Source organism: Ambystoma mexicanum, chromosome 10 (assembly GCF_040938575.1).
Source record: "Ambystoma mexicanum isolate Mex_15411 chromosome 10, UKY_AmexF1_1, whole genome shotgun sequence".
Classification (NCBI taxonomy): domain Eukaryota; kingdom Metazoa; phylum Chordata; class Amphibia; order Caudata; family Ambystomatidae; genus Ambystoma; species Ambystoma mexicanum.
Window position 1 is genome coordinate 1,354,385,230 of NC_090932.1, and position 26,687 is coordinate 1,354,411,916.

The following is a 26,687-nucleotide window of genomic DNA, read 5'->3' on the forward strand; positions in this document are numbered from 1 at the left end:
AAAGACTAATAGTCAATTTCACTTTACTTACTCTGGGAAACAGTAGTTTATCACAGAGAAGGTATTTAAACCTTGGGAAACCCTGAAAGGCTTCCCTGTGTCACTGCACTGAGGGTGCTGTGTGACACAATTGCAAAATATGATGACTATGGAGTTGGTTAGACTCGTAACCAAGAAAAAAAAACACAGAAAACAATTAGAATTAAAGGTACAAAGTCCCAAAGTTCAGCAAAAGAGCTGGGGGTCTTGAAGGTAGTGAGGAATTAGCACATTTTTGAGAATTCTCCCTAACAACGATGTGACCGATTCCAATATAACTGTTACTATGCAAGATGACGTTTGAGTCCCAATGTTTGCTGGACCAAAAAGAACAACCCACATCCTCCCCGCACTATGGTCCTTGCTACCAGCCCTGTGCCCTCCCCAAGTCCCTACTGCACACTTCCAGGTCTCTGTCTCATCCGAAATCACTGGGGGGCCTGGGATGAACATCCCTCCTTCCCAACATTCCCCCCTTTCATTAATACTACATTAACAAACTCCCATGTGAGCCCCCTGTCCTTTTCACCCCTTCTATCCCTTGCCAATCTATCAGCTTCCATGTTTGGGGGTGACCTTTCCTTTGGTACTCATGCCTTACATTCGGACCGTAAACATTCCCTGGCCTGCACATATAGTTCAGGGGTACATGCCATATATATACATCCACCATTTCCTGCTAAATCTACCCAGTGTTCTGTGTCGTTCTCAAGGTCAGGTGGGGGAACGATGGTGGTACCTCGGGGGTGAACACGTTGCGCTATCGCAGACCTTTCATGGCTTTTTTGGATGGTCTGTCTGAACTGTGCTATGTTTTGTACCACAAGGTGCCTCCTTTACCCCAATGGAAACCATCATGGTGCTGCTAGGCACTGCTTTGTCACAACACTAAAGTCCCAGCTGGCACGTGCAGAATATTACCGATATGACCACGTTAAAAAGGTTGTCAAACCAGTCAGTCTCTTGTATGCCTGCTTCGGTTTACATATGAGAGCCGAGAAAGTGCTGGACCCCTATTATATTGGCAAGGGACCTATTTTGTGCGTCATTAGGAGGTACATAGGTACAGCAGGAATCGCCAATCTTCTTGCAGACCCCTTCCTCCATGGCAGTGAGGAGGTCTAACACATCGATTCTGCAGCGTCATTAGCCTGATTGCACGCATTTCCATCTTGATTGGGTTGAGATCTTGTTCTGGGTCATTGGCTTGCTGGATCACTTCCCACCGTACGATCTGAAGCCACTTGGTATTCGCGGCAGTCTGGACCCTCAGTAACAACAGCGACGCACATTTTTTTTCTTCTTTGATGTAGAGCCGGCATGATCTGGAATTTCTTTTAGTAATTGTGAGGAATCTTGCAATAGATCATTAGATCTTCTCCTCTCGCACAATTTATCTCTTTTCTCCTTCTCTTGCAAGATGCTAAATCTAGTCTTCTGCAGTAGCTCTGCTTATGCAAATGCCAGACCCTGGTGCAGTTGTTGACGCCGACAAGCCCCATGGTCCCACTATTAAATGTTCTTCTGGGACCCCCAGGATAGCACAAATCACACGACCTATGGTGAAGACAAATGATCCCTGTTTTCAGATCTTTTCGATTGGGGTCTAACAGTTTTATGGTTGGTGGTCTGGGACTGACTTGTACCCTGGAATGCTGTGGGTCTTGGTACTGGGGGTTTTGGGTGCTATTACTTAGAGCTGGGACAGGAAAGGTTGGAGGTTTCACAGAGAACTCTCAACCCCATTGTGGCCTTGCAGAGTGCATTCCTTCTGTGATACGAAAGCTTGGCAACATGAGACAATGAAGTGTCTAAGAATCTCTGCAGCTCTGGCCTTTCTCACCGGTGCCCAAGCTACAACCTATCCTGGCATGAATATGCTTTATTTCTGTTGTGTGGCTCAGGGCAACTTTGGGCCTCGATTCCAGTATGGCTACCACTAGGTATGTTCGATAGACCAAAAAAAATCATCCCCCATCCTCCCCATGCTATTGTCCTTGCCACCCCACCCTAAATCCTTACTGTACACTTCCAGGCCTCTGTCTCATCTGAAAGTGCTGGGGGGGGGGGGTACTGGGATGATCATCCCTCCTTGCCGACCAGCTGCCACATATGGATGGAGTACTCTTGGCTGACCGATGCCGCTCACTGACTGGATTGGTATTGCTCTCTGGGCCATATTTGAAGGGACGCACAAACGCCTGCTGCCTCGCATACAGACAGGTGTCACGTAGGTGGCCGGTGCCCAACTTGGGCAAGGTTGTTTGTACATGTGAGTTGATGCCATGTGGAAAAGGGACTGAGAGTGCCAGACAACCCCAGATCTGGACAGAGATGCAGAGATGCTCACGCACCCTACCTGGAGAGAATACAGAAGTTTAGTGCCTCGCTTCCAGACAGCAATGCCAACTAACCAATCCACTAACAATTTCACCCCTCTGCTTACACCTCTCAAACTCTAACCAAACACAACCACGAGCCTACAGCACAACAATCCGCACAAACTTTACTACACCGCAACAACAAAACAAACCACACATAGACTTGCACAAAATCGCACGTCGTCTACCGACCGTAAAACACCCCAAGCCCAGCCAACAGACTTCCGGGCTGAGGCCGCCAACAGCACATCACTGCTCTCTTGCACGTTTCTAGCTTATTCCCAGTAACTCACCGCCACCCCTCTCTTTTTCAGAGCCGCCAGGGGACCACTCCGGTGGTGATGGTGCGCAGTACAAATATCCTTTAACATTAACATGTCAGGAAAAGGGCAAGCAAGAGAAATTTAAACATAGGGATAAGTATCCAAAGGGTGCATCGTTCATTATCCACCAGCCTTTCCTGGAAGGGTGAGGGGATAGCAACTGATGTTGCACAAATGCCAAGAGAGCGACCGAAGGACAATAGTAAGTTCTTAAGTACGGCTTCTGTACTAATGGACAACATTGTCTCGGTGTTCTTCACGCTTTCATCTCAAATTACAATTGGCCAACAGATTTTCTTTTTCATGAAATATATTTTTATTGATTTTTCTTTTTTCCTTTTACCGAACCCGTTTCTTCAATACAAAGACACTAAAGCTGCAATTGTTAGAAATCAAACAACATAATAAAATGCTACGTTGCAAACAAGAGCGGCATCTGGCACTTGCACTGTGATCCGTCCTACCCCAGTGATCTGCCCATACCTCCTCGCCCTGTGGCCTGGTTTCAACCTGTTTTCCCAGGGCTGCAGGATTTTTTTGCAACTAGGTGACAACCTCTGGTATGGCACTTCCCTCAGACATGAAATTCTGATTATTCCCTTTGCTCCATTGTACAGTAATATCCTGTTTCACTACAGCAAAACCAGAGTTTAGGCGGAACTTGTGTCTCTAGGGCTTGTTATTCTCCAATATTCCCAAGAGAACCAATTTTCTCTCTGACTGAACTGTCCAATCTACTAGTTTGGAGAGTTTCCACAGAACCTTATGCTCGAGTGTTCTTTCTTTTTTAGTGCAGCCCCAAACTATGTGGAAAGAAAATACACCCTTGACCATAACATATATCAGCTATTTGTTTTATAGAGTCTATTCCGTAAGTAGTATGCTCAAAGTAGGTATTAATATTGAATCACGCAAAGTCTAGAGTTGATGCAATGTCAACTAGGGGATTGCAGGCTTTCCCTCATGTCATTATTGCCAACATGAGATTAAGCAGAATAAACTTTTTGAGGAGTTCAGTGGAATACACGAATTGGCAAAGTCAGGTGGAGTATGATTAAGCATATCAAGTGGATCAGCTTTCTAAACTACACAATTCTTTAACCGTGCTGCAAAGGAAAACTCAGGACAAGGAATATAGGCACTGGAGCTCTAATCTGAAGGTTTTTGCTATGCCAGAACGGAGCAAAGAAAGTAATCCACTGACGGTCACAACTCATTTGTTAACAGAAATCCTGCCAAATTATGGAGACTTGGATTTAAAGCGGGAGGTACACTGGGCACATTGTCTAAACTACGGCCCGACCAAAATAATCTCCAGATAGTCCAGTTTCTGTGAATATTAAACATTTTTCACAAATAAGAAATTGCATTACTTCTCCCGACCTAAAATCTGTAAATGGCCCTGAATTAGCCATTTATACTCTTGGCGATGCTAGTCGTGTGGCCCCAGTAATATGGTGGGAGCTCAACGTTTTTTCCTAAATTCAGATCCTGCTAAGCCACAGATTTTATTTTAGGACAAACGGTACTTTGTATTCATCCCAGAGGAGGCACTACTATGTTTGAGCCAGTTAGTAGGAAACGCAGAGCACCCAGTTTGAAAGAAATGTAATCCGCTTCATTATGGGTGCCATCATAGTTATAACTTTATTCAAATTGAACATGACCATTCATTAAAGTACATAGCATATCATATTGAATAAAAACAGATACCATAAAAAAGAACACACAAAAACCATACACCTTGTAATCATCATATCAGTCTTAGCCCTGTCCTTAATGGGCAAGATAGCGATTTTCAAAATGTTAGTACTTCCTAGACGGCTATATTTGTTTGCGAACATCCCACATATGGCAAGGGTCCCCTTCTTTAGATTGCTAGATAGTAGGATCACAGAGTTATTGTGGGGCTAGGGACGTTACAGGGCATCCATCACGTGAAACGCTGCGTAGGAGGCACCATGAGGGGTGGCTCGCCCTCCCTTACTATGAGCTATACTTTCTTGTGTCACAATTGCAGCACGCCCCCCAGATGGGAAATTGGGGATTGGGACACTGACCGCCAGTTGGTGGGAAACCCCAGCAGACATTGCACAGGGATGGAGCTGCTCTGGAGGGAAACTACAGAGGCAGCAGCATCCTGTTTCAGGAGGGTGGTCAGGCAAGCGTGGAAGAGGGTGTGTACTAAACTACAACTTGGGGAGGCAAATAGCCCTAATATTCCTCTGAGGGCAGCAGTCGAGATGGCAGAGACCATAGGGGACATAGGAGATGCCAGATGCGTAATGGTAGGGTGTTGCACAGTGGGGGATTTTTGCGAGGGGGGGGGTTGCAGACATTTGCAGACAAATTTCCGATGCCTAAAGGCCAGTTCTTAAACTATGCAAGGCTGACTAATTGTACCAGAGCAACCCCCCACAAAAATCTTACATACCATACTCACTATGGCCAGTGATAGGCATGCTATGTCCAGGCTATACTCCGCGTTACAGGGTAGTAGAGTCCAACCCCAGCTAAAGGTGAAGGAAAAGTGGGAACAGGACATGGACACAATGTTTGAGGAGTCAGAATGGGGGAAACTATGCCTCAGCATCAGCAAAATATCCAGGAACGCCCGATTTACATTTTACATTCTGCACGGGGTCTATACGACTCCCCCAAAACTACATGACCCCCCAACCATTCACACCAATGCCCCAGATGTAGGCAAGACTCGGCAGGCTGTTGTCACGTGGTGTGGGCGTGCCCAATAATACAGTCCTACTGGCATGGAGTGATGACGAGAATAAACTTCCTTTTGGGGTATCAATTGAAATGATCTCCCAAGATCTGTTTGCTGTTGGTAGGAGCAGGGGTAAGCGGAAAGCTCTAAGAAAGAGAGCGGCAGCTTTCCTACTGTTAGCAAAGCGTAGAATAGCAATCTCGTGAAAGTGCCCGAAAGGCCCCATGATGACACAATGGGTAACTGATGCGAAAAGGTTGGTGGCAACGGAGCAGAATTGGGTAAGGAAGGATGACGGGGGACTGGCATGGAACTCACACCTCTCCAGATGGTATCCCCCGCTAACCCCTCCCCTTAAAGGCCAGGTGGAACCTGCCACTGGTGGACATGGGAAGACTGGCAGGGGGGAGGATGTTGGCAGGTATGGTGTGACCGCAGGTAGAGCACTGGCTAAGGGAAGGGCGCAAATCACCGACTGTGTGGCTGGGCTGGAACAGGGGTGGGAGGAGGGGATTATGTATTGGGGACGGGGTCGGTGGGGGGTATAGTGTTGTTTCTTTGTTAATGTTTTGAAGACTCTAATAAATAGGTTAAAAAAAAAATCATATATTGGAGTTGAATTACCTTTCCCCTCAGAAATTCAGACACCTACAATTCTTTACAAGAAACCAGAAATTAAAAGCCAAAGAACATTTTAGGTTTCAATATGGGAATCGAGTATTGTACACGTAAAATAACATATTTTGGGCACAGTAGTACAAAAAGAAGCCTTGACTCGTCCTTGTCAGGACAAAACCAACAGCAGCTAGTCGATACTCGAGCTTGATGATTGTAGAGTGCAAACCATGAATTTAGTGGAAGTAAATTAAAGCGAAGCCTGGTCACAGCCGAACGGTCATGCAGATACATTGGGTTATTTAAATATGGCTGTAGACTTATTGATGGCATAGATTTATAGTACGACATCCTTTCCTCTAGAGTCCCACCGTAAGCACTATTGCCCCTTAAATAGAGAACTAGCCTTGTAGTGATTTGATCAATTTGTACTTCAGTCAAAACAAAGCTAGAGGACCACAAGTTATGCATACGCATAACTCTGAAACATGTTTGCAGTACTGCATTTTATTGACCTCCGGTTGGGACAAAATGTGACCTAAAATGATGTTAAATAACACAGTCTTAGTATTTGAACGCGTCGATAGCCATGACTTAAAAGGTGCGCACTCCCCCAGAACCGAGAGAAAGAACAAATACCTAGCTCTAAATGAAGTTTGAAACCTGGGGAGCACACCAGAAGACCTAAAATCTTACAGCAAAATTGATTCACAACTACCTGAATCTTGCATGGTTCCTCAAAACCCAAACCTGTTCGCCAAATGTCCCAGTTGCTCTAACATGTGTGATGTAAATACCCATGATGATCAGCACGGAGTGACTTCTGTAAGCGGAGCCAAATTTATTAATGGCCCCAATGATTTGTGCCATCGTTCTGTTCGTCATGGACAAATGCTCAAATCCCCTTTGTTTTTTAGTAAAGGTAACCCCTACATAAGAGATTGAGGGGCTGATTCATGGAATTATTTGTGCCGAAATACGGGATTTGTGTGCCATTCTGCCGGCAAATCCCTGTTTAACAAATGGGGATTTGAGGGCAGAACACAAATCCCCGTTTTTCGACGCAAATAATATGAATCAGCCTCTGAATCTTTCTCTGGAATCCTTTCTTCAGAACTGGTGGGGTAAATAAAATGCCCACTAAGGCACTTTTATGGGTGAAAAACAAACTACCACAGAATTAGCTGCATTCACTTTTAAACGTAGGGTATCTATGAAATTCACATACCTTTTTGTAGTGAATATGGGCTTCTAGCGATGCAGGCAACTTCATCGGTATACGCCAAGAATCAGGTATAAATTTAACACCTTATCCGCAGTGCCGGATAGTCACAAGAGGAATTTCATCTGCTTAATTGTCGGTGTCAAACTGTTTGTTTTCAGGTAATTTAAAAAATGCTACATTTATGTTTATTGTTTTTGGTATGCTGAAGGAAGGTAGGTTAGGAGGACACTGATTGGTGAGATAAGGTGTGCAGCGGAAAGAGAAGCCAACATTTTTAATGCAGGGTGGCGTGTGTCAGCAGGCAGCCTGTGCTTTCATTGGAAAATTCCTGGCAATGGTATGGTAGTGTCAGAAAGGGTAGCTGGGATGGGCTGGATGAGTAAATCATTTGGGGGTGGGAGAATACAGCAGAGAGAAGGTAATGGCAGGGAGGAAGGAAAACACTAAACTGTGTAACATTTTAATAAAGCACCTTTGAATAAAAGAATAGATAAGATGAAAGACTGAAGGTTTTGGTAGTCTAAAACGGTAATGTGAAATGTATTGGCTTGAATTTTAAAATAAAAAGGGAGGTGGTTTTAGACATTTTGACTCCAAACAAATCTGATGTTGCATGCCTACAAGAAATGTATCATGGTTTTAAAGTTCTGAAATTGCAGTAGAACAGGTTACTGAATAGTAGCATTTTTATTATATAGCCAACGGGTCACTGCTCTTGAATGTAAACATAAAAAAAGCAGGCTATTGAGTAACCCCATCATAGGGAATGCACATTCTATTCAGAAGTTCATAAACTGTATACCAGGGGCAGCCCACCCATGGAGGGTGTTGCTGCCCCCTTATGTATGGCACCATAAATGCAAATGTAATATTTGCAAATATTTAACACATCGAGTTTATTTGCAAATTCAAAGACTTGGTTGTTCCTACTTCCTATTGTCTTTCATAGGGATGCATATGGGCAAGTCCGAGAGTGCTTTGTATTGTCTCAAGTGCAGCCTATCAAAGACATTAATGAGACCTCTCCTGGCGTCACATTTCGTTTATTTCCTCGAACTTGCACTGCAAATCCAGGCCATGGAGGGTAACCAATGCCTTTTCACCCCTCCCTCTCCATGAGGTCTCATGCCGCGGTCAGAGTGTTGACACCCACCCCAGGCCTGAGGAAAGAGGGTTAAAGGCTGCTAACCCCTGACCTGCTACTGAGCCTGTGCACCGCCGCTGCCCGATGGAAAGTGAGGTGCGTGTGTGTGCGCATGCATGCGAAATGGCAGAGGGAGAGACTTCATGTGCCAGTGTCATGGTGCATGGTTTGGAAGTTTATGTATGAGGACTGTCACATGAGCAGATTCTATTCACTCGTAATTCCTCGCAGAGTGAAGGGCTAAGGAGAGTATAGATCACACACTTTGTCTTTGCCTGTTTTAATGGGCAAATATTAAACTGAGTGTTATGATGCAGGGCCGATTTCATTGATATACGGCACAGCCAGTCGTTTTCTACACAGTAGCATGTCTTTTTTTTTTTTTTCTTCTTTTTTTGGCATTAATGGTAAAGCTAATTTGAATGTTCTTACGTGGCCAACATAAGTGTGCCGAGGGAATTGGGTCCTCCGACGTATTCCGTATCTATGACAGCTAATGTCCACAGCTGTGCTGCTTCAGAAAATCTTTGGCTCCTGCGTCCTGCGTCGATGACGTCGATGCGCAGTCTCAGAGGACCACCTCCGACGGCCGACGTCACCCGATGTGATAAGTAGGACGCACGACGCCCATAGCCTCAGTTCCGTTTTTTCCACAAAACGTGTTCGCTTCGTTAATCTCGGTACGCCTCGACTCGTTGGAGTTTGCTGTTTTCAATTCTCGGTTCGTTGAACCTGTTCGGTTTGTTGTGAAGACCTGTTCGTGGCGATGTCTTCTTCATCTTCAACCCCGCGTCCGGGCTTCAAGAAATGCGGGGACTGTGGGTCCAAGATGTCGGTCATGGACTCGCACGACTCCTGCCTCTGGTGCCTCGGGGAGGCCCACGATACGGACGACTGTGTCGACTGCCAGTCGCTCACGGCAAAGAAGAAGCTGTCGGTAGGCCAGGTGTCTAAGCCCCGCAAGTCGAGGTGTGCAGGGCTTTCGACGGATGACTCGAGGGGCGACTCTCCGCATCATCGTCTGAAGTCCAGTGGGTCTCCTTCCAGGAGTCGGTCTCGCCACTCCTCTGCCTCTTTGAGGCATTCCCGGAAGCGCCGGCATAGGTCGCCTTCCCCGTCCTCTTCCGAGGACTCCGTCCGTCGGCAGGTCGCTTATCCCTCCATGCAAGCGACACCGGCGGAATAAGCTTCCTTTGGGAAGCAGATGCTAGCGATTCTTGAATCGCAGGGCACCGGTCCGTCCGCGCCTCTGAGTGGGGTCGGTCGGCACCGGTCGAGAGACACCGCTCGTACGCCTTCGGGCTCGGATGGTTGGCACGGCTCACGGGATAGGTCCCGCTCGGACAAGGGTAGCCGTTCTCGCCATGCCCGTTCTAGGTCCCGGTCCTCGACGCGCTCGAGACCGCATGATCCTGTGCCATCTTCAAAGAAGACGTCGACGCCTGTGGCGCCGAGGTCGTCGACGATTTCTCTCGAGGCTCCGCCTCCGAGGGGGTCATCGACTCCGTCGGCTCCTAGGTCGTCGAGAGACAAGCTCGGAGCTCCGGCTTCGAGGCCTGTGTCGACGCCGCCGATGCTGGCGGCGCTGCAGCTGACGTCTATGCCGATTCGCTCAATGTTGACGCCTTTTCTGTCGACGCCGACTCGTTTGGCGCCCTCGACGCCTTTTGAGGAGGTGGTGTCGGAGGGGCCCCGTGGCACAGGGTTTGCCCCTAGAAAGGCTCTGGCTAAGGCCAGGCACTGCTTTGGTCCCCAGAGGTCTTCCTCTCCCTCCTGGAGTACATTTCTGAGGGTGATGAAGACTCTGATGGCGGCTTGGTTCCGGTTACAGTTCCCGATGAACTTATCTTGGGCCATAGCCAGTTTGATGACCTGCGGCAGTCGCTGCATGATGCCAGTGGACTGGACACCTCTCCAGAGGTGGAGTTTTGTAGGCCGGAGCCTGGCAGTCATGCAGATTCTTCATATCAGCGCCTTATGTCTCGGGTTACCGAGTACTTGCATTGGTCAGCTCCCACAGGGGAGTTCGTTCAGGATGATCTCACGGACATCCTTGATCTCGGTCCACCCACTGACCCGGTTTTGCCTTTTCATATGGCTCTGCAGAGAAGGGTGGCGGCGGCTTGGACTGCTCCGGAGAGTCTCCCGGCAGTGGGCAAGTCTTTGTCGCGAAAATACCGTCCAGCCAGTAGCGACCCCTGCTACTTGTCTAGGCACCCCACTCCTGAGAGTTTGGTGGTGCAGGCGGCTACGGCCCCGGCAAAGCAGGCGTTGTATCCTACCATCCCTCCGGATAGGGACGACAAACGTTTTGACGGCTGGGCGAAGAAAGTGTTTTCTTCGGGGGTATGGCGCTTGAGGCGGCCAACTCCGTATGTGCCTTGTCTCGTTTCACACACACTCTGTGGAACTGTGTTGCATTAGCGGCTGAAAATATTCCCGAAGGGGACGAACGGGATGGTTTCCTTGCTATGGTTCAGGATGGCAAGGATGCCATGTGTGAGGCCGTTCAGTCGGGTTTGGACTTGGCGGATTGTGTCAGTCGATCCATGGCGGCGAGCACCGTAATGCGCAGGTTTGCGTGGTTGCGGAAGTCTGGGTTCGCTCCTGATGTGCAGTCCCGGCTCCTCAACATGCCCTTTGACTGTGAACACCTTTTTGGCAGCAAGGCTGACGAGAGGCTTGAGAGGTTGCAGACCTCCAAAGCTGCAGCGAAGTCGTTGGGTGCTGCAGTTCGCCAACCTCCGCCTTTTCGTCCTAGGGGACAGCAATGGAGGGGAGGTTCCTTTTGCTATTACTCGTCCTTCAGTAAAGCTAGGGGAGCTAGCAGTCAAAGAGGCCATCGTAAGAGTGCCAGAGGTGGAAATAAAGGTACTTGTGGTGCCAAGGCCGCTTGGGCAGTTGCCTCTTTGCCCTCGGGCAACGCCGCAGCCGCTACCACTCAGTCATGAGGCCAGGTCCCATGGTTCGCCGGTTGGGGGAAGGCTGGCGCATCATCTTGTAGAGTGGCAAGCCATTACTTCGGATGTGTGGGTTCTGGAGATCATAACCCACAGCTACTGTCTTCCTTTTCGGCAGAGGCCTCACGACAATACACAAGGGAGCCTCTCTTTGAAGAGTCCGGATCCGCTCCTTGCGCAGGAAATTCAAGCCCTGCTGGAGAAAGGCGCCATAGAACTGGTGCCTGTAGCGGAGAGGAACAAGGGATGGTATTCCCCTTATTTTTTGATATCGAAGAAAGACTGGGGATTGAGACCCATCATGGACTTGCGCGGTTTGAACAAACTCCTCAGGAAGGACAAGTTCAAGATGGCCACTTTCTCAAGTCCGGTAAAAAATAATAGGGCGGACCCTCTTTTTTTTTTTTTGTAAGGGGGCTTGAGGGTGAAAGGATTAGAGAGAGCGAGTGAGTCAAAAGCTACCCTAACCAAAGGCGTGACATAGGGTCACCAGAATTTGCAGTGGAGCTAGGTAAATACTAGCTCAAAAAAGGACAAATAACAAAACCCAAGGGTACGGAGAATATCACAGAGAAGGGTTTTGTTTATTTGACATTAACAAAGAACAGAGAACATTTTAACACACTGCGCCTTGGCGCTGGAAAAGATGTATTGCTGAACACAAAATAATTCTCAATTTTTGTGGGTTAGTAAATATAGTGACCAAAGGTGTCAAGTTTTTGTATTGTTTTAAATTACAATACGTTCCACATAGTTTAACATTGTCTTTCACATGTATTGTTAGGAATGGCAATACATTTATCATTGTCTAGCATCGTTGACGCACAAATTTTGTGTTTCTGGTTCGGTATTTAATTCCTGAGGCAGTGGCTGTATAAGATGGGACAGCACTGCTGAGATGTTACTGAACGGTTATCAGGACAGGTGGTTAAAGTTGGGGCGATGTAGAGACGTGGGTGTCCACCTATGGGTGATGGGGGACTGTGTTAGTTCTAAGAATGGTGTCCAGGAATAGAATGTAAAAACTGCAAAAAGGGCGACCTACCATGAGCAAGCGAGTTGGCGCCTTGGTCGTCGAAATAGTTTGTCCAGTCACTGAATTAGCTGGAGAGGATGTCTGTGAACATCAGAGGCCGGGGGCTGCATAATTTGAAATATTTCAGATATTAAAAACGGCGGCTAGAGGCCGTGGAGGTAAAACACGAGTATAAATATGTGCTGGTGCCAGGGTAGGGTAATGGCGGTGCCGGGTGGTATTTAAGCAAAAGGGTGTATCTACAGGGGGTAGGAAGGCAGTGGGGTGGGCAAGTCCTATCGGCCAGGTGAATAGAACTCTGCATACCAATATTAGGCTGTAGTGTCAAAACAGAAACTCACTGAATGGAGATGTGCAGCAGGGTGACACGCGAGCTTGGGTGCAGGCGCATTGCTAAGTGAATTAATCCGACAGTAGGAGGACCGGACTTACCTATTCAATGCACGCGACAGGAGGACCGAAGAGAACAGCTACTCCGGTCGTGGGCGAGGGAGATGTGTCACTAAGGGATTCAGCGCGCATGCGCTATAAGAGGAACGCGTGTCAAAACAGGAAGCGCATGCCCGTCAAGGAGAGAGGATGGTGCGCATGTGTGAGAGAGTAGTATCTCGAAGCGCGTCTCCATCGGAACGGGCACGTCGGGCTAAAAGAACGTATAGTGTCCCGACTAGCGGAGCAGGGGAGGTGATGAACCTGTCAGAAGGCAACCATTAGTTGCAGGGACGGTGTCACGTAGGAAAAAGTCTGTATAGAGGAACAAGCATGTCAAATGGCATAGCATGGTGAAAGCTCATTATTACACGACTGTTAATGTACAAAAAGGCACCACATTACTTGGCGATAAATGCACACATTAAGCGATCATATAATCTTATGAAAGCGGCAAAAGCATATTAAGATAGATTTTTAAAAACATTTTTTTTATGAAAAAGGGTGTTGTGACATCCATGCATAGCGTTTTCGGTGTAAGGGCTGATGGATATGTATTGACAGGAACTACCAAAACAGGGAAAGGGAACGATGGAGTGGCCCCGGGCATCAATAGGAGGTGGAGTGCTATTGATGCTGCAGCATATTAGACAAGGGTGCCAGGACTATTATCTATTGAAAAAACAAATTCCATTCAATGGAAATATTCAGACCATGGCAAACAGAATCCAAACGATGTATCCATCTCTGTTCTAGTTTACGTAAGGCTAAGTCTCTGTCGCCTCCACGGGAAGGATTTTTCACTGTTTGTAGGATGGCCCAGAAAATGTCATTTTGGGTATGGTTTTTGGATTTGAAATGTGCGACCAGTGGTTTATCTTCAACCTGGTTCCGCACACATGAGCGATGCTCAGATACGTTGCTGTATCTCTCTCTTGCATTTACCTACATAAATGAGGTTGCAAGGGCATTTGATGATGTAAACTGACCACTTTGTTCTACAGTTGGTGAATGAATTGAAGATCCAAGGGTTCCCTTAAAAGAACTTAACTCTTGCTCTGGAGTTGCTTGCATCTTCTACTACTCACAAGTCTAACAGCTTCTGGTCCTACTTTGAATCATCTTTTTCTTCAAAGACTTCTGAAACATTGTGCAAATACTTTTCTACGTACCTTCAAAGAAGTGCTTCAGCCCATATATACGCTTGCCTATTGACTTTGGCTTAGCCTGCTTTAACTGAATGACTCTTATTGGGGGAACTGAAAGTATTTGCCTGCTTAAGAAATATTTGTGGTATCTTGTCTGCTCCAATAATCTTTTCCCTTTTTACTTGCTCTTGACTAAAGGATGAATGCCAACAGTAATACATTAATGTCAACAGCACCCTAGCAATTGAAGTCATTTGTGGGTGTAGGTCCCTACTGTACGCCATCCCAAATGGGTATTTACTGATTCTGAACTGAAGAGTGTATAATTTTTAAGTATATTTGTGTGGTGTTTTACAGTGCTCCCTTCTGAAGAAGGCTTATATAAACTGACTGGTAAATAAATTAATAATTGTTTTATCAAGAAACCTTGTGTGGAAGTGTCTGCTTGAATACCTGTCACTGTGAACCTCTGTGTAACTCCCCCTACAGCTCACATTGACCCCTCTTAAGATAAGCCTGGTTACTCGTCCACACTACCAACCTGTGTAGTACAGACTTATTTCAAAGGTTGGGTTACTACTGCCAGGAGGTCCGGGTTGTTGTAGTGCACCCTAAGGGCACTGCATACAATCTTGCCTAACAGTATGACAAAAAGTTATCTTGTGCTGGAACTTGTCTTTGTTGATCCTATCATTGTAGGTGTTAGGTTTAGTTTGTAGTATTTCGGTTTTGTATTTAGCTGAGATTATCAGCAGGTTATCTTTGTTGGCTGTTGTAGGGTGATTTTTCCAAGCGGCTTCACATTTCCTTTTTACAGTCCGCAAGGCTTTGAGTTGAGGTGTGAACCAGGCATTCAAGTGGGCTCTAGGTTTACCTTTGCACATTTTCAGGGGTGCAATTTTGTCTGAGGCTTGGATGATGGTGGAGTTGAATAATTCAACTAGCAATGTAGGGTCAGATAAGGCAGGCAAGGGACTTAGTATAGGGCGGAGAAAGGGTTTAAGTTTGTCCACTGTAGGGGGGGCGTGGCTTGATGGCTACGTGAGAGGACGTTCCTTGGAGGAGTTCCCGATGATAGTATGAAAGTGGGGGGCATACGGTGCGTGCCCTCCCCAACGGCAAGACTGCATATTCACGGAACTAGACCCCGAAGAAGTTGGCGGTCGCGCAAAGGAAAGGGAGCACCCAAGATGGCCGCCTGTGGACAAAGGGCCATAAAATGTCTGACGTCTTCCTCAGCTCAAGGTTGGTCGGAACGTGGGCGAGCCCAACCAGATAGACGGGTCGCATGCGCCTCGGGCTGAAAGCAAGAACATAAGGGCGAGCCCCTACCACTGCAGAGGCCATGGGTTGTGACGGACTAGCAGAGTGAACCCGCGAGGATACAGCTGGGCGCGTGGGCCCAATCGACACAACAGGATGTCTTCCAAGGTGGTGCGACCCCGGACCAAGCAGCCTACGATGGAGACCTACGCTAGGTCGCCCTCGGGCGCGGAAGCGGGCAAGAGCAAAGAAACCCCTGCGGCGGCGACGGACCCACCGGGTACCATCCAGGAGGTGCTGGCAGCAATTGCTGACCTGAAGGTGGCCTGGGAGACGAAGCTGGGCCTGGCCATGAAAGAGTTGCAAGGGGGCCTAAACCTCAAGATAGGAGCAGTCCGAGAAGAAGTGAACCTGTTGCGCCAGGATGTGCGAACGATCGCGGAGCGCACTGGGGAACTGGAGCAGGAGTTGGCCCCGACCGTGGAGGCGTGTAATACACACGCCAAGGAACTTCATGCCCTCGTGCAGCGAGTGGGCAATTTGGAGGACAGAGTAGAGCAGGCGGAGGGGCGCGCCAGGCGCAACAACATTCGCATAGTGGGGGTACCGGAGGGAATGGAAGGATCGAACCCCACGGATTTCGTTGAAACCATGCTTTTGCAGGAGATTACAGGCGGAGAGCTGACCCAGGAGTTCGCTGTCGAAAGGGCGCACAGGGCCCTGACCAGGAGACCGGCCCCAGGAACCCCCCCGAGGCCGTTGATTGCAAAGATCTTGAACTATCGTGACCGCGAGAAGATTCTCGAATTTTTCCGGAAAGGGGGCACGATAGAAAGGGGGTCAGCGAATATAACAGCGTATCCGGATTACACGCTGCTTGTACAACGGAGTCGAATGAACTTTGGAACGGTGAAGAGGAGGCTCAGAGAGGCAGGCCACCGCTACATGTTGCTTTACCCCGCTAGGTTAAAGGTGATCCATAAGAACAGATCCCTCTTCTTTGAGACGCCGAGCGACGCAATGGAATGGCTGGATATGCAAGGTCGACCACAGGAATCTGATGCCCAGACGGAAGCGGATGGAGATAAGTAGCACGCTGCAGAGGCACCTGTGAGGCCATAGCTATGACATTGGGACTAGAATATATTTTGATATTGTGCTTGTGTGGGGGAAGTCACGGCATCTGCCGGCGGGTCCCGTTGAATTCACTTCTCCTAAATAGATGACTGGGAGCTCCTGGGGAGCAACCTCTGCACCCGATAGTAGTATACTTAGTTAGGTCACTGTTCGATTGGTGACACCCCGCGGGGTCCTTGTTCTTGGTCACGAGACGGGTCCAAACGTGGGTTGGCCTGAGATCCAGGGATGGAGCTGGGCTATTGTTGGGGGTTGGTGGGGAGGGGGAGGGGTAGTTGTGTGCAGTGGTGTGAGGTTGGAGAAGGGGGAGGGTGGCACGGGTCGTTAGTAGTAGGGAAGGAGCCAGGAAACAACCCTACATGGGGAACATTACGGGGAGGGATGGGACGGAGATAGACCGACTAGATGGCATCGGGTAATCTCAGAATTGTGACCTGGAATGTACGGGGCCTTAACAGCTACTTTAAACGCAACAAAGTGATGATGTATTTAAAGTGGATGCGCGTAGACATAGCCCTGCTGCAAGAGACCCACCTCACTAGGGAAAGGCTGGAGGTGGTCGGGAGGAAATGGAAGGGCACCGTTGTGGGGGCGGCGTACTCCGCGTATGCCAGAGGGGTCGTCACTTGGGTGGCGCCCCACGTGCCGTTTCGAGTGCTTGATTCTACGGTGGACCCGGAGGGTAGAATGGTGGTGGTAACAGGTCTCTTGGAAAACAGAGAAATACACATCATAAATTTGTACGCCCCCAATAACGATACAGCGGCTTACTTTAGGACCCTCTACGGTAAACTTGGCCCCCTGGCGGGGGGTACGGTAGTGTGGGGGGGACTTTAACTGTACCGTAGACCCCAGTATGGATAGGTCCAAGGATAAGGCAGGAAAAATGGCACCGGCGGCTAAAGCGCTGTGTACCCTACTGAAAGACCTAGGCCTAGAGGATGCGTGGAGGAGGCTGCATCCCACGGATAGACAGTACTCACACTACACAGCGCCACATGATTTGTACACAAGGTTAGACTACATGTTTGTAACAGCCGGGATAGTGAGAGAAATAGAAGGAGCAGAATACAAGGCCCGAGTGCTGTCTGACCACTCGCCCTTGGTGGTAGACTGGAGACACCAGCCCCCATGCCCGCAGATCCCTACATGGAGACTTAGGACCGAGGCTCTGCAGGATGAGGGGTTTCGGGAGGGCCTGAGGGACGCCATTGAAGAATATTTTGATAAAAACACGGGAAGCATAAGCTCTGTGGGCACACTGTGGGAAGCGTTTAAGGTGGTGGTGTGTGGGGTAGCTATTTCCCAAGTTAAAGGGCTACAGGGGGGGGTTGAAAGGGAGCTCCGGGAGGCGGAAAGAGAGCTAGAGGAGCTCACGCGTTGCGTGAGCACTGCTCATGATAACAGAACCAAAGTAGAGGAGCTACAGTTGTACTGTAGTGCACTCTGGGATAGACTGTGCAGACTCAGCTACAGGAAATATACGGAGCGGATACACGCAGGGGGCGATAAACCGGGCAGATTGCTGGCTTGGCTATACAAGAGCGAGACCCCCCGCTCGGCGATTAGTGAGATTCAGGGCGAAGGAGGTAGCATATGCAACACCCAGAAAGAGGTAAATGAGGAATTCCTTAAGTTTTACAGACACTTGTATGAGGACACGGGGGAGGATATGGGTCAAGACATACTAGACACATTGGGGGACATTGAGCTGCCCACCTTAGATGACCTAGAACGCTCGGAGTTGGACGCACCCGTCACCTCGGATGAGCTGGAGGTAGTGATTCGGAACTTGCCCACTTGCAAGGCGCCGGGTTCGGATGGGCTGCCCAGCGAGTTCTATAAAACATACCAGCAAGAGTTGTTCCAGCCACTGCTTGCCACTTTCAACGAGGCCTATGAGAAGGGAGAACTCCCGTTGTCTCTCCGTGAGGCCGTAATCGTCCCACTCTTGAAACCAGGCAAGCCGGCCGTGGAGTGCGGGTCTTACAGACCGTTGTCCATGCTCAACCAGGACAGCAAAATACTCACGGCGGTGCTGGCTAATAGACTGAAAAGGGTGATTAAAAAACTGATACACCCAGATCAGACGGGATATGTTCCGGGCAGGAACATCACCGACAATCACCGGAGGCTACACCATGTCATGGACCAAACTGAGGAAGACACGGGCGAGCTGGCCATAGTGTCGTTAGACGCGGTCAAGGCCTTCGACTCGGTACGATGGCCCTGGCTGAAAGCGGTCCTGAAGGGGTATGGAGTGGGACCCGGATACCTCAGATGGGTACAGTTGTTTTACAGCACCCCGATGGCGAGGGTCAAGACAGGGTCCACGGTCTCAGATTCTTGGCAACTGGGCAGGGGGACCAGACAGGGATGTCCCTGGTCACCGATGCTATATATACTGGCATTGGAGCCGCTGGCAATATGCCTGCGTCAACAATATGGGGAGGTGGGCATAAACATGGCCAGTGGAGAGCATTTGATATCATTATATGCGGATGATATGCTCCTTTATTTACGCTACCCAGAAGTAAATCTACAGTACGTCCTAGAGGTGATAGAACGGTACGCCATCCTCTCCGGTATATCGGTGAACCCTGGAAAGTCCAGCCTGTTCCCTTTGGGTAGATATAGGAATGTCCCGGTGCAGAGGCTACCTGTTCTGCCAATACCATGGCAGCCCGTAACATTTAGGTATCTGGGAATAAATATTTACCACAAGATCGAGACGGAACACAAGCACAACATGGAAAAGGCGATAGAGGGGATTAGGAACAGTATGGTATTTTGGTCCAGACTGCCCCTGACCATGATGGGGAGGGCGGCCTTGCTCAAGATGGTGGTCCTGCCTAGACTCTTGCACTTTTTTACAAACGTCCCGTTTCTGATACCCAGAAGCCTATTTGCGAAACTTCCCGGCGTGTGTAGGGGTTTTGTGTGGGGCAGCTCTAGGAATAGGGTGGCTCTGTGGAAGCTCCAGAACCCGCGTGACAGGGGGGGGATAGGCCTGCCTAACTTCGTACTCTATTACCTGGCGGGGCAGCTGCAGTACGTGGCCAGGTGGCTCTCGACTGAAGATTCGGCGGAAGCCAGGCTCCTGCGCGAAGATACAGCCCCATACTTTCTGATGGAAGTGGTGTGGTTGGGCAGAGATAACCTGGTGGGCAAGGGGCGGTTACTGAGGTTGGGCTGGGAGATCTGGCACAGGACATGGAAAATTGGGGGGACTCGGAACCATACTGCCAGCAGGCCCCTTTGGCGGCTGTGTGTGGGAGCGACTCCCAACTACTTGAATCGGTCGGCAGATACTGGGAACAGGTAGGCCTAGCCACCCTCTGGGACATATGGCGGGAAGGGGAGGCGGTGGACTTTCAGCGGCTGCAGGAAGAGACGGGAGTACATGGTGGCCAATATATAACCTACAGTAGGCTGGTGAAAAAGACTAGAGAAAGATGGCCGGAGACAGTGCTCGTGGAGGATCCAGATGCCTCCCTGGAAACCATGTACGATGTATCGGAGGGCGGGCACGAAATATCGAGGATATATGAGCTCCTGCGGGCAAGGGCAGGGAAGGAGTTGCTCCAATTGAGACAAGATTGGGAGGAGGAGGTGGGAGGACCCATGACGGATGGGCAGTGGGAACGGGCCCAGAGGTACCATAAAAAGGTGTCCCGTAACGCGAGATTCCAACAGCTTCAGTTGTATGTTACCCACAGGGCTTATTTAACCCCCGAGAAAATTGCAAAGTTTGGGGGATCAGCTATACAGCAATGCCCCAGGTGTGGGGAGGTGAACGCGGGACTGCTACACATGTTTTGGGCTTGCCCGGAGGTGCATAGATTTTGGAATGAGGTCAAGACGAAACTGGCTGGCGGGGAGGGGGTAGTGCTGGATGTGGAATCGGCCTGGTCATGCTTGCTTGGACTATTCCCTAGACCCCGGCATTTGAAACACATAAGCAAGATGAAGGACCTGGCCTATGTCTTGGCCAAACGTAGGATCGCCATGGGCTGGAAGGCGGCCCATAGACCCAGGGTGGAGTTGTGGTGGACAGACCTCTTGAGATGGGTGGAAGCTGAATCCGTAGTCTGGTTTGAAGCAGTCACCAGGGGGGGCGAAGAAGAAGTAGGGCCCTTGTTGGCCTGGCGACAATTGGTGGCCTCGTTGGCAAACCCTCACCAGGGTGACAACGAAATAGAGGACCCGGTTGATGGCAGTCTAGGTAGTGTGCCACCCAGTGATGTTCACGTAAATGATATGTGAGAACTGGCTCTAGTTTAAAGGGGGAGAGGGGAGTTGGGGAGTTTGAAAATGTGTTGAAATATGATGCTTTCTATGTTTTGAAACGGTTGTAGTGTTTGTTTGACCTTAAAAAATAAAATAAAAATACAAAAGTTTGTCCACTGTAATATTCTGTTTGTTCCTGGTAGGGAGTGGAGGAGTTAGCAGGTTATTCTTACTAGGCAATGAACACTCTTGGATGGTAAAGGTCAGTAGATGGTGGTCAGTCTAAGGGTATGGTTCAATAGACGTTATGGTTGTCTCGCAATTAAGGTCAGCTACCCAATCTGGGGTTCTGCCTTTTACAGGCGTTAGGTGATGAACTCTTTGTGTTTGAACTAGTTCAGCCAGCAGAAAGTTGCACAGAGCCAAGGCATGTAGATTGTGGGGATCGTTAAAGCCCAAATTAAAATCTCCTAGGATAAGGATCTGTGATGAGGGTTTCGTGTCGGCAGATAGTATGGTCATTATATCTTCCTCAAGAGAGCCGATGGCTCCAGGGGGTCTGTAGATCAGCCGCCTCCGGAGGATTCTCTATCAGATCTAAGGATGGTGTAATTGTCCGGGATAGCAAGTAAGAGGGAAGGACCAGCAGCTTCATGGAGCCAGGCCTCTGTTATTGCTAGGAAGTCGAATTGGTTGGCAGTGATCAGGTTGGCAATATCTACAGCATGTGCTACCAAGGATCTTGCATTGATCAGAGCACTTTTAATTTGTGTAGGACTGTTTCTGGGGGAGTTGAGGTCTGGTAGAGGATGCCTCGTACCAATTCTATTAGCTTTGAGGTTTGGATGAGGCATTATTCATGCAAGGAATATGGCTGTTTTTTTTTAGGGCAGGGGGTAGACAATGTTTAAGAGGCTGTCTAGTGGATGGTCTTTGGGTTCTGTTAAATCGAGAGCCTAGCCTATCAAAGGTTGCTATCAAAGAGGACCCCAAGGTTGCAAGCCTTGGTTGAGGGAGCATGAAGGTCAGGTGGGAAGGAGATAGAGTAGGGCTGGGCGAAATGGACCAAAAGTAATATCACTATTTTTTGTTGTTGCTGTATCTCGATATGATATAGATTTTGATATTGTGTGTGGTTTAAATGCTCAGTTGTAAGCCGCCAACTAGATGTGAGATGTCACAAACACCTTTATTTATAAGACATTGATCAAAATAAAGTTCAATAAAGGGTTCCTATTCCTGTCTGTGAATACACAAAGCTGTGTAAATATCAAAATGTAAATAACAAATTGTATATGTAACAATGTTTGAGGCTTGTGAGTCTGCTTAGAATGGCATGCTTTGCATAGGCCGACATCTAGTGGTAGCCTCCAGAGTATTGCAAATGAGGTTTTTCGAAGTTCAAAAAGGGCCATCGACTGTATCCATGATCCCTCACGTGTCACGGTCCCTCACGTTATTTGTTTTCGCCATTGTCGTTGGTTGTATTTCTCGCAGAGTCCTGTAGCAAAGGTGCCTTGGAGTTAATATCTGTTAATTATTACTTTACTGGTTACCGCTCAATGCTACATCTTGACAGAAGACCCTTAATGACCGAAACAGACTATTGTTCCAACAACTGGCTTCTGCCTACACCTGGCTTCGGCCTAGCAGTAGGTAGTGGGTAGACTGATCCTTTCATGTAGAGAATGCCTACACCCATTCCCTGCTTCTCCTGCTCTTGTCTTGCTGCCCTTTATTTCACTTTCAAACATGGAGCGCACTTCATTTAAATTCTGTTCCAAATGCATCAAGAAATGCTCAGAAGTGCTGTTGGCTGCCCTGCTTGCCGTGCCGGTGAATTCAGGCTATTTTGTGTGAGAGAATTGGCTCCACCCTCTACACATCGGAAACACCTATATCTGAGCTGGCCGCACGCATCTGCGCAAATGCATCAAGAAGTGCTGTTAGTTGTCCTGTTGGTTGTGCTGGTGAATTCTGGTCTGTTTCCACAGCAAGGCAAACTGAAGGACATTTACCGGCTTTTAACTGGCAACGTTGTCTTCGTACTAAATAAGCTGTGGAAACTTCCTGGACTTGACATTATTAATTATATATTTATTCTTTTTCACTTTTAAGCTATTTTGTGTCCAAGATAATTGGCTCTGCCCCTACACACTTTGGTCAGCAGTGCTGTTGGCTGTTTGTGGGGTGTGGGCGAGGGACAAGGGAAACTTCTGGAAAGTAGGTGGTGCCTAGTTTCTATGTACTGTAACTTGTCGCTTATTTATGAGTGCCGTGTGTTGACAGATTTTAATAGGGCAGCTTGAGTCTTTTATCAAGTTAGTACTTGTTATTGTGATGACAACACTGGTAGAATGATGGTGACAAGTGTGTCCGATGTTACTGACGTTACCGTCGAGGTAACAGCGGTGACACTAGAGAATGCAGAGCAGGTGAGACCGATTACTAATGCTCCTTGCACCCCTCCCAATGTTGTCAACAGGGCACACTTACCAGCGTAGAACAAATGGAATCCGTTTTCCCAAGACAATTAGTAGGCCTGTGAAGAGTGTTACAAGTACAGGGAAAATTGCTTTTATTAAAAAATGTATGGTAATAATGGTTTGAAGCCTATTGATGAGGAGGTGGCAGTGAAAGAGATTGTGTCAGAACTTAGAGCGTTGTTACCTTGTCTTGGTCTCAAATTGCTTGAAAGGGTAACATATCTGCATGTGGAAAATGATGGGGAAATTGATCCGGTGGGTAACAATCAACAGGTGCTTAGCGAAGCAATGTGTATCACTAAGCAATGGTCTTCTATGAGTAATTCTGAAACAAGCAGCCCTGATTTGGGGAATGTTGAAAGTGGGAATGATGGGAGTGCAATCTGTATTCACGACGTGGGTGATTGTACATGTGAGCATGATGATATGGTTTTTTAAGAAGTAAATGGCCATCTGTGTATGTGTGGTGAAATATTAGTTTAATGCGATAGTCTTGCATGTGGTGACTATGGAATAGCAGTAACGCTGGATGACAACACCCAATCTCCACCAGTGTCGATGATGGTGAGAACTAGAAATCATTTCTGTTCTAGTCCTCTTTAATTAGGTGATGTAGAATAACTTAGGTCCTCACCTGACAAAGCAGAGGGATGGATAAGAGATCAAAATGAATTTAGATTCCTCCTTAGCGATTTAATAGCAGCAATACAAGTATTTCTTCGACTGCACTGCTTGCAATATTTGAAAATCTCCTGAATACCCTGGTGGAGAAATGTGAGCGAGTGCTGTGGAGATGAGACATTCTACTATAAATATAGGTATTGACCAAGACAAGGTAGAAGTTGTTGATCTGATGGGTGGAGTGCAGATTGGTGTGACTCGGTTGACACAGTTGACGGCACCCATGATATAAGCCATGGGGGTGATTGAAGAACCAACACGTGATAGGAATGTCTACTGATACTATACAATGTAAATCTGCAAAAAATAAGGTGGTATCTAGGAAAAAGAAAATGAAGCGAATTGCTCAGGCTACAATGTATGACCCTAGGAAGACTTCAGACCTATCAGAAAATAAAAATGGATGTTACACTTTTTGTGACAATAAGATAGACTTGAGTCAATCGGTCCAAGGGAGGTGTGGGTCTGCTAAAGAAGGTCTGAAAGGACATCAGGAGACTTGAATTTCTCTTAAGGAGCAGAGAGTAGACTTAACAAAGTGTGACAGAATGACTTCACAGTGTGTCAATATCAGATACATATGTAAATCTTCCAACATGGGTGGGCCCTTGAATAAGAATAATGATGGACTAGCACTGTTGAAAACTCGTAAAAAGACCAATCAGCAGGTGGTGGGTGATTAAAATTGTGTATTAGAAGCAGTACATTGTCGATTTGCTGGGACCGGAGATATTGAGCCTTGTGATTGTGAAGAGACTGGTATGGATAATTTGAAGATAACTGCGATCTCTAGAGGAATGGCTCAGGAGTGTGTTTTTAGCAAAGCTAATCTTGCTTCTCACCTCGTCTTCTTGATGTGAATGAAACAAACAAATACATAAATGGCCCGCTGAGTATATATGTGGAGAGAAATCATTTTTTTTTAATTGATGATACGGTTGCGTTAGTCGGAGTCCTACAATTGTGGTGCATTTGTGGTATAGATTAACACCCTCAATTAAATCGAGCGGTGGTGCTCTCTATTCTACATCGAATCGTTCCATTTCGAGGAATTATGATATCCTGGTAGTAGATCAGTTAGAAGATAGGAAAAATGTCACATCAAATATATGATGTACAAGTGAGAGCATTATTGATTATGTTCTCTGCTATGAGGATGATCTGTTCAAGCTTGGCTATTACTTTGTGGAAATAAAAATGTCTACCGTTTAGTATAGGAATGACTGTAAGACTATTCATGAGTGTCCTATCAAAGAAGTTATGTTTATAGCCAATAAAAAAAAAAAAAACACTAGATGAGTGTTAATGAGAAAGGGACCATAAACTGTGAAAATGAGAAGGTAAAAGAATTGCAGCTAGAGAAAATAACTGAAAATGACGGGTACTGACATGGTTTCCATTTAAGGCACATTTTGTAAATTCTAGTTGATAACAATAGCTCGATTTGTTCATGGAACATCAGGGGCCACGTCCACTTATCAGCAGAGGATGGTTTATTGGCCAACATAAACCTCTTTTTTATTGTTGCCTTTTCAGGAGATGTGGATGACTTCTGTTTGTGAAATTGATGGCCGTAGTACTCGCCAGATTCCGGCAGTAAAGGGACCCACAGGAAGACCCAAGGGAGGGCTTATGGTTACAGTACGGCATCCGTGGGAGATAGTGGATACCACGTGGTTGTCAGACTTGGTACAAGCTGTTATTATTAAGTTTGTAATGTTGGAGTAAAAGGAATTAGTACTTTTTAATGTATGATCCGTTGGACCTTGTGACTCAACTCTCAAAACATGGCAACAGTCAGACATATTATGAAGCAGATTTCCCTGGGAACTCCCATCATAATATTGGGTGATTTTAATGGTAAAATGGGAGCAAATGTTGAAGACTTTTCTGATCAACGATCTTCCGCCCTATATAGGTTGGGGGGGAAAGAACAAGCAGGGCAAAGGTTGGGCGGGAGTGCTTTATTCACCTAACATGATAACGCTAAATGGTCACTGTGAGGGAGATGCCCTGAAAGCTCATACGCGTGTCTGTTGGAAATGTGCATCCACATTAGATTGCATCTTTGTGAATGTAGCTGCCTTGAGTTTGGTAGTGGACATGGCGGTATTGTTACGGGAAGGGAGCAATACTATGCCGGTTTGTGCAGTGCCCACCACACAGAGATGTGAGAATCACTTTGAACAAAATGGTGATATTTTATTAGTAATGGAGCAAATAGGATTCAATGGGATCCTACTAAACTAGAGAGATCAAGGGTAGTTTGTGAAGTGGTACTCATCCCCCCCCTTTTTTACTGAGAGATGGGTAAACACCAATACATCTGATTCCCTCCTCGTAACAGATTTGTTGTAATGATAGCCAGTATGAAGGATGCCACATTGAAGATACGCAAGTATAAAAGTACTGGTTAGCGATGGAATCGCAACTTAGCTTATGGACATTGTTATGATCAGAGGGATACAGGTGGCAAAAAAAGAAATTGAAATCGGAAAGACCGTGCAAATGGGATTGGGGATAAGGATGGCCTCCGAAATTGCCACAACTATAAAATCACTTAAGTCAAGCTATAGTGGATGGCTTGGATAACATTGTGCGATGGTTATAAACTAATTGTGCATGCAGTTGGCGCACCTTGCAAGAACTAATAACAGAGGTATTTGGTCGGTTATGAGAGGAGCTGTTAAAAAACATCTACCAATTAATAGAGTACCTGAGGAAGCTTGGGAAATACACATAGCGAATACGTTGGGATCTGTGACACCTACTGATGGACATATAGCTGTTGATGCTAAGTGGAGTTGCAGATCTACAATTCTTGACATGAGTGCTATGATAGCAAAACTACCTTTTTCTCGTGCTTCT

General features: G+C 47.4%; 1 protein-coding gene across 1 annotated transcript in view; it reads left to right on the forward strand.

The window, feature by feature from the left end:
- LOC138492324 (clustered mitochondria protein homolog) overlaps positions 1 to 26,687 on the forward strand; it is a 1,100,229-nt gene that overhangs the window by 322,557 nt on the left and 750,985 nt on the right. The gene's annotated exons all lie outside the window — the stretch shown is intronic.